The sequence below is a fragment of the Equus asinus genome, chromosome 26 (genome assembly GCF_041296235.1).
Source record: "Equus asinus isolate D_3611 breed Donkey chromosome 26, EquAss-T2T_v2, whole genome shotgun sequence".
Classification (NCBI taxonomy): domain Eukaryota; kingdom Metazoa; phylum Chordata; class Mammalia; order Perissodactyla; family Equidae; genus Equus; species Equus asinus.
In genome coordinates, this window is record NC_091815.1 from 39,939,020 (window position 1) to 39,948,623 (window position 9,604).

Below are 9,604 nucleotides of genomic sequence, written 5' to 3' on the forward strand. Positions count from 1 at the left end.
TATTCTCTCTCAGTTTATGCTGTTACTTTGTTCTTGTTCCTGATTTGGGCTTGTCCACTGCTCTTTGGCCAATAGCAGCCAGCCTCATGCTGCGTGTGGCTCCAGTGAGCTTGTGTCTGGTCCTTGGGGCCACGGGGGCAGCTCTGCCAGGTCAGAACCCCACCCAGTATCCCCATCGACGTTTCAGACATGCGTTGCTGATCTGGCTGAATCCTTCCTCCTGAACCAGGAACTCTGGCGATTTTGGAAAATCAGAATGGGTGGGCCACCTCATCCTTGTTTACTCATTAGGGCTGGAGACGGTTCCTTAGGGTTGGGGATGGCTGAGATATGTCCATGATCTCCCCATCAACCTCATTGTGTTAGTTTTCTATTGCTATATGATAAATTATCACAAGTTCAGAGGCTGAAAACAACATAACCTTCAGTATCTCCCAGTTTCCATGGGAGTCTGGGCACGGCTCAGCTGGATCCTTTGCTCAGGCAACAACCAAGGTGTTGGCCACACTGTGGTTCTTACTTGCAGCTCAGGTCTTCCTTCAAGGCCACTAGTTGTTGGCAAAATTCATTTCCTTACAGTTGCAGGTACCCATTCTCTTGCTGGCTGTCCACCAGGGTCACTCTCAGCTCCTCGGGGCCATACCTCTCCATGGGCAGTCCAGAACATCACTGTTTTCTTCATCGAGGCCAGCAGGAGCATCTCTTTCTTCTGCTTTTACAGGGCTCGTCTGATTAGGTGAGGCCCACTCAAATTCATCTTCCCTTTGGTAACTCAATGTCAACTCATCAGCAGCAGAATGGGATGGGAGGGGCAGAATTAAGGGGTGGGCAACATCTTGAAAGTCTGTCCAAAATGCTCAGTATGCTCCCGAACACTGGAAGGCCAGTGCAGGAAGGAGGAGGAAGAGAATTGCAACCTCTCCTTCTGGGAGCTGTGAGCAAGCCTGACCTCTCATGTTTCCTCTTCCTTCCTTGGCTCTGCCTTCTCAGGACTCACCCTTCCCCAGGGGAGGAGTCTGGAGGAGGACTCATCAGCCTTTGCTATTCTGAAAGCCATGTCCCAGGTGAGCTGTGCTTTCTTTCTCCTTCCTTAAGCTCTGGTCACTTCATATGATTGAAGGAATATCTCCTGCCTCAGTCTCACCCAAGCCTGCAATCTCTGTTTTTTCCCATTTGAGACGGTGAAAGGAACCAGTGGTCCTGAGCCCTCACTAAGAATCCATCTCCTCTCTGTCCTGGGTTCATGTGGTCAGCACATCACTTAGAATCTCCTATCAGTTCAGTTCTGCCTGGAGGCTTGATGGACCGGAAATGCATTGCTTGACAGAAAAATGAAAGACTACCACATGGAGTATGATTTGATGAGCTAATATGTTTAAACACACATAATAATGCTTTAATGGTAATCCACAGACGAGGGTTTCCTGTTGGACAAGATGGGCAGTGGTGTTGGTTGGTCTCTGCTGTGGTCTGAATGTGTCCCCCCAAATTCATATGTTGAAACCTCACCCCCAAGGTGATGGTACTTGGAGATGGGGCCTTTAGCGGGTGACTAGGTCATGATGAATGGGATAAGTGTCTTTCTAAGAGAAGCTCCAGAGAGATCCCTCGCCTGCTTCCACCATGTGAGGACACAAGAAGTTGGCCACCTGCAACCTGTAAGAGGCCCTTCACCAGAACCCAATAATGCTGGTACCTGATCTTGGATGTCCAGCCTCCAGAAGTGAGAAATTTTGGTTGTATATAAGCCACCCAGACCATGGTACTTTACTACAGTGGCCCGAATGAAGCCAGAATGTCTCAGTCTCAGGATGTGATGACAGTGCCTTCTTTTCCAGATCTTTTGAACTGGGGATGGCATTTGGGAGTTTGGTTATAGAACCTGGGATATTGCCTGGGAATCCCTTCAGGTGGATGTCTGATCCAAGGTCAGATCTGAGGTTGAGCCACATGTGTGAACAGTGGGCCACATGTGTGTGAGCCTGGAATATCCTCCATCAGCATGCTCTTACTTAGGAGCAAGGAAAGGGGACAATTAGGGGAATGGGCTAGGTGAGACTAGCTGGAATGCAGGAGTTCTTGAAAATCATAAACCATCAGAGCTGGGAAAATCCCTAAAGATATCTAGTTTGAGCTCAGTGTCCAAAAATTTAAAAAAGGTTGAGTCACTTGGTACAATTTCATGGGAAAGTATGTAGCCAGTAACAATAAATCTATAGTAAAGGGTATGACCCAGTAAGGGAGGGTAATATGCAGACACAGTGATGAACCTGACTTTTCAATACATTTTTAAATAATATGCAAATCTTATTTTCTAATACCTAACAGAGAGTCTGTTAAACATTTTGGAATGATTCCATGAAAAAATTGTTTCTCTAGTTCAAGATTTCTGAACCTCAACACTAATGACATCTGATGCTGATAATTCTTAGCTTTGGGGGGCTGTCCTGTGCACTGGTGGATGGTCAGCAGCATCTCTGACCTCTACTCACTAGGTGCTAGTCGTGTCCTCTCCCCAGTGGTGACCACTAAAATGTCTGCAGGCATTGCCAGATATCTTCTGGGGGCAAAACTTCCCCTAATTGACAACCACTTCTCAAGTTTAACTTTTCTTGAAACATTTTATTATGAAAGCATTCATTTAAGAAATATCAATGTGTTGCCATATTTGCTCCCTAATTTCTTAACAGAAGGAGAGAAGAATTCAGACATAAGAAGTTGTGCAGTGAGCTTCTATACAGTTTCATTTATTGTGAAACCACTGAACTGAACTCCTTGTTCTTTGAAGTGTTTTTTGATGGAAATATCTCCCTTTATGAAGTTGTGTTGCTCTTAGTAGACATATCAAGAACATGTAGACCACCTCAGTTGCCAGTTTCCTCACTGTCCTCACCCTGCCTCACCTTATTCCCTTGATGTGTCTCCCCACTTCCTACAATGTCCTTTTCCATCCTTGCGATTTTCTAGTCATATTTACTTCAATGGCACAAATCCTCAATTTGTTTCCGGGTTAGTGGTGGTTAGGGATGTGACTATGGTCATCTCTCAGGATGAGCCGGACTCAGAAGGATCTGTATAGAGAATGATGCTGGAGGACTTCAGCAACTTCAACCCTCTCGGTAAGACGTTAGCACCCCTGGAAGGTTGAAATTTGCCCACAGGGATATCTGCTGCCTCTGGTGTGAATTTCTGGGGTGCCTTTCAAGTCTCTGGTTGAGTTTCTTCTCTGTTCTCAGTGAGATTGTATAGAATCGGCTAACACCTGAAGAAGCTTCTTCCCCATTCCAAAGATGACTTCCTCCTCTTCTCTGGCCTTTTCTAGTTTCATTTCTTCATGGATAATGAGGAACCAGATATGAATTCTGGGACACCCTCTTTACGACTGTGTTCCATCTCTTTCAGTGTATGCAGGTTTTTCTATTTCTAAGCTGAATGTGATCTCCTTCAAGGAGCAAGGAAAGGAAGCCTGGGTAGTAGAGAGTGATGTCACACAAAGCCTGCACCCAGGTGAGTGGAGGATGATCAAGGGCAGTGGCACTGTAGGTAGTGGCCCAGGTCAGTTGGGAGGGAGCCTGGAAATTGAGGTAATGCCTGGAAAGATCCCCTCAGAGTCCCTAGGGTTACAGAGCAGAGTATGACCCTCATCAGCACACACTCTTGCAGGGGGCATCTCTGACTCATGAGCCACTCCTCGTGTGTCTCTCCATTCAAAGAGGAACTCGTCTGAGAGCAGGTACTAGAATAAGCATCTCTGCTTTTTCATTATCTTTCAGATTGGGTATCCCAATGGGAGAAAATGGAAAAATTTATAAACAAAGATCCTGAGGACCCCAGCTTCCAAGATGACTGGAAATGTAAAGGCACATTCAAGAGACAACAAAGAAATAGGAAGGAAATTCCAGTCAAGTCATACTCACCCGTGAAGAAATACCCACTTGGAGACAGCAAACATCCCATAACGTGCTTCAGAAAGTTCTATCTGGAAGTAGGCCCTATGTGTGTATTGAATTTACAAAAGGTTTTTGGCAGAAGAAATCTCTTAATCATCAGAAAACTCATACTAGTGAGGAATATTACAAATGCAAGCAATGTGGGAAGGACATTCTGATCTTCCTCAACATCAAGGGATTCATACTGGGGAAAGACCCTGTGAATGTAAAGAATGTGGAAAGGGCTTTAGTTCTGTATCACTCTTTACCCAACAACAGAGAAGTCATGCTGGTGAGAAACTCTGTAAATGTAGGGTTGTGGAAAAACCTTTATTTGGCTCTCACAACTTAATATACATCATAGAACTCACATTGGTGAAAAGACTTATCAATGTATTGAATGTAGAAAAGCTTTTAAAGGTCACTTATCACTAATTACTCAACATCAAAGAATTCATGCTGGAGAAAAACCCTATGATGTAAGGAATATGGAAGGGCCTTTAGAGGTATCACACGACTTAAGGAACATTGAAGAATCCATACCAGTGAGAAGCCATATAAACGCAATGAACATGGAAAGGCCTTCAGTTGTCATTCACATCTTCCTCAACATCAAAGAAATCTTATAAATCTAAGGTTTGTGGGAAGGCCTTTAGACAGGGCTCACAGCTTAACCATCAGCAGAGAATTCATACTGGTGAGAAACCACATAAATGTGATGAACGTGGAAAAGACTTTGGTTGGATTTCGCAATTTAATGTACATATTAGCAACCACATTAGTGAGAACCTGTGTCAGTGTACTGAATGTGGAAAAGCCTTTAGTCACTTAACATTAGCTATGCAACATCAGAGAATTCATACTGGTGAGAAATCCAATGAATGTAAGGCATGTGGGAAAGCCTTTATGATTATCTCATACCTTATCCAGCATCAAAGAATTCACACTGTTGAGAAATCCTATAAATGCAGTGAATGTGGAAAGGCCTTCAATCATCGTTCATATCTTCCTAAATGTCAGAGAATCCATACTGGTGAGAAACCTTATAAACCTAAGGTTTGTGGGAAGGCCTTCAGGCAGGGCTCAGACCTTAAACAACATCAGATAATACACACTGGTGAGAAGCCTTATGAATGCAAGGAATGTGGGAAAGCCTTTAGTCAGTGTTCACAACTTATTTGACATCAGAAAATTCATTCTTGATGTATTTAAAAATGTGGGAAGGCCTTCAGGCATTGTCATCTTCCTGAACCTTAAGGAATTCATGCTACAGAAAATCCCTATAAATAAGTGAAGGAAAGACTTCACTGCTCTCATCTCTCAGGGAATATCAAATAATTTATAATTATGTATAACCTTGTCAAATGGGGAAATGCTTTTTGGTTTGACTCATGTTACATTCATCAGCAGATTGATCATCACATTCATCACCAAAGACCATATTTATATGATAATGTAGAAACACTTCCCAACACTACCTTCATTAATTATTGGAAAATTCATACTGGCAAACAACCACATAAGTGGAGAAATTTTGGAAACCCTTTAGCTTAAGCTAACCCTAATTTACATAAAAGAATGCATAAGATAAAGTAATCCTGTGAATGTCATGTGTGTGGGAAGTTCTTTAGCCATAAGACTCTTTTTTTTTTTTTTGAGGAAGATGAGCCCTGAGCTAACTGCTGTCAATCCTCCTCTTTTTTCTGAGGAAGACTGGCCCTGAGCTAACATCCGTGCCCATCTTCCTCTACTTTATATGTGGGACACCTACCACAGCATGGCTAGCCAAGCGGTGCCATGTCCATACCCAGGATACAAACCGGTGAACCCTGAGCTGCCAAAGCAGAACGTGCGCACTTAACCACTGCACCACCGGGCCGGCCCCCCGCCATAAGGCTCTTTTAATCAGAAAATTCATATTGAAGAATGTAAGTAAAAAATCTCCATTCAAAGCTTATCATTTATTGCACACCAGATAATATATAGTGACTAAAACTCCAGGCATTTAAAACAACAGTTAAACATGTATCAAAGAAGTTGAGGAGGGTGTGGAAAACTTTGTAACAAATCATAGGGGGCTGTAATTCAGTAAAAATGTAATAAATTAGACATCAATGAAAATAACATTTATGTTACCTTCTACCTAACATTTTCTGCTTCAGTGAAATCATGATAACACTATGAAGTGAATGAAAGCAATATAAAACAAAACCTGTGGGATGTGGCCACATCTATACTCAAAAAGTTATAACCTTAAATGCACTTATAGACCAGAAAACTACAAACACTAAAATAAGTGAACCAGAGACCTCTTCATAAGCTAGAAAACAAACATAACTAAGCAACAGACAGAATTAAGGGGAAAAGTGCATTGAAATTTAAAGTGAGAAGTAGGTCTTATCAACCTTGAAGGCTTTTCTTTAAAAGGGTAATATAAACATGTAGCAAATTTCATAAAAGTACTATACAGTATTACTAAAATGAAAAAGAGAGTAACACACATAAAGGACATTACAAAATAAGGTGGAACCCTTTACATTTTTGATGCCAATAAATCTCAAATTTTAGATGAACTTCACTTCCTAAGAAGGAAAAACTAAGTTTCCAGAATTGAGTAAAGATTAGCAAAGGACAGATTTTTTTTTTTTTTTTATGAGGAAGAGTGGCCCTGAGCTAACATCTGTGCCCATCTTCCTCTATTTTGTATGTGGGACGCCTGCCACAGCATAGCCTGATAAGCAGTGGGTAGGTCCCTGTCCAGGATCCAAACTGGTGAACCCCAGGCCGCCAAGACGGAGCATGCAAACTTAACCACTACACCACCAGGCCAGCCCCTTGTTTGCTTTCTTTTGAGTTTTGAGTTTTCTTTATACATTCCAGGTATAAGTCCCTTATTACATATGTGATATGCAAATATTCTTTCTAGGCCGTTGTCTTCATTATCTTAGTGTTTTTTGAGGGGTAGAAATTCTAAATTTTGACGAGGAATTAATACATATCATTTTTATCTTTTATGGATTGTGCCTTTGGTGTCATATCAAAGAAATCTTTGCCTAACCTAAAGTCACAAATATTTCCTCCTTAAAGTCTCATAGTTTTAGGTTTCCATTTAGCTCTATCATATTTTTGAGTTGATTTTTATATATGGTAAAAGAGGTGGATCAAAGTTCTTCTTATTTCTATTTTTGCATATAGATATCCAGTTGTTCCAGCACCAACTGGTAACTTTCCATTCTCTACTTAATTGCTTTTGCTTCCTTTTCAAAAATCAACCGACCATAAATGTACAAGTTTATTTCTGGACTGTAGTCTGTTCCATTAACCTCTTTTTCTGTCTTTATGCCAAAATACTGTCTTGATTACTTTAGCTTTACAAGCCCTGAAGTCAGGTAATAAAAGCCTTCCAAATTTACTTTTTCAATTTTTTTTAACTATTCATCTTTTGCAATTTAATATGAGTTATAGAATCAGCTTGTTGATTTCTATTAAAAAGCCTACATAGATTTTGATTGAGATGTTGAACCCACAGATGAGCTTTGGGGAGAAGTGATGTCTTAATATTGAGATTTCCAATGCATAAACATAACATGGCTCTGTATTTCTTCAATATTTCTCTCAACTGTGTCCCATACTCTTTAGTATACAGGTCTTTTAAGTATCTCATATTTTTGGTACTATTGTAAGTGATATTTTAGTTTCGATTTCTGATTTTCTGATGCTAGTATATAGAATGATCTTATATTCTGCACCTTGCTCACTTAGTTCTAAAGTAACTTTTTCTATAATCCATAGGACTTTCTACATGATCATGTGATCTGCAAATACAGTTTTACGGCTTCCTTTCCACTCTGCCTTTTGCTCTGTTTCTTGCCTTACTGCACTGGCTAAAACCTCCAGGACAGTGTTTAATAAAAGCAGTGAGAGCAGACTTCCTTGTCTTTTTTCTTGATCTTAAGAGAAAGGCATCCATAAATATGACGTTGGCTATAGGTCTTTTGTAGAGAGCTGTCTTAGTCAACTTGGGCTACTACTACAAAATGCCACGACTGGGTGGCTTAAACAAGAACATTTATTTCTCACAGTACTGGAGTCTGTCCCTAGATCAAGATGCCGGCAGATCTGGTGTCTGGTGGGCCAGGTCTTACACCTCCTTTGGAGTCTAAATCCGCCTCTTCCCTTATGAGGCCTGGGAATTGTAATATAGGACTTTCTTGTTTCTCCTCCTACCAACGAATCAATCCTTCTCTGCTATCCACAGGCAATCCATTCCTCCCATTCCTAAGACTCTATCACCTCAATACATAATGAAATACACATTGACCTCTGATCCTGAGTTTCATCTACTGAGACCCAGTCATACATTTCCAACTCACAGTCCAAGGTATACCTCAATTCTAAATGATTCCTTAATACGCACATCACAAACGTGCTCCATTTCCTCACTTTCGATCAACGGAAATATCACGAAGCTTAGAAACTAAAACAATATTCACTCCCACATATCAAAGAAACCAATTTTGATCCTTCTACTGATAGTTTCTACTGAGTCTCCAATGTCCAGCACACGTTACAGCTTTTGGCTAGAAGAATTAAGTACGTTGTGTGTGACTGCACTGGGACAGGACTCCTGGAAGCTTGCACCTCGTGTCCTCCAGACTTTGCCCCATGAGCCTTTCCCCTTTGCTGCTTTTGCTTTGTATCCTTTTGCTAAAATAAGTCTTAGCTGTTACGTGGTAAAGAATTTAATCTTTCTCAGAGATCTAGCCTTTGCCCTCAGCTCCTGGGAGGTAATCTCTGACCTCATGGAATGTCCTGCCTGATAAAAGTATCTCTGTTTGTGCAGGGAACTTGGACCACACCAGGTAATCAAAGGATGTGACTTAGGCTGGGCTCTGTATCACAGTATCAGCGTGACCTCCAGAGGGGCTGGAGACTGAGGAGAGCCACATGAGGAACCCATCATGTCGACGTGACGGAGCCCAATAAAGAATGACACCAGGGGTCGGGGGCTTCCCTGGCAGGCGATACTCTGTGCATACTGTCACACATGGCTGGGGAGGTGTTTATGCTGTCCATGACTCCAACACGGGAATGGAAGCTCTGCATCTAGAACCCTCCTGGACTCTGCCCCATGCTGGCTGATTGTAATGTACATCTTTTCACTGTAATAAACCATAACCACAAATATAAAAGTTTTTTGTGTGTGTGTACGAGGAAGATTGGCCCTGAGCTAACATCTGTGCTAATCTTCCTCTATTTTGTATGTGGGATGCCGCCATAGCGTGGCTTGATGAGCAGTGCTAGGTCCGTGCCCAGAATCCAAACCTGCAAACCCCAGGCCACCAAAGCAGAGAGCATGAACTTAACTACTATGCTACCCAGCTGGCCCCAGTATAAAAGTTTTTAGTAAGTTCTGTGAGTCCTTCTAGTGAGTTATTGAACCTGAGGGTGATCTTTGGGATCCCTGAATGTGCAACTTGTGTCAGAAATTAGGGTGTTCTTGTGGACTATTCCCTAAATCCGCAGCCATAAATACAACTATATGCCGAGTCCTGTGACTACTCCTAGTCAATTATTGGACCTGGGGGTGATCTTGGGGGCCCGCAACACTTGACCAGTTTTAAAAAAGGAATAAATGTTTGTTAGTGAATAAATCATCAATGAATACATGCATT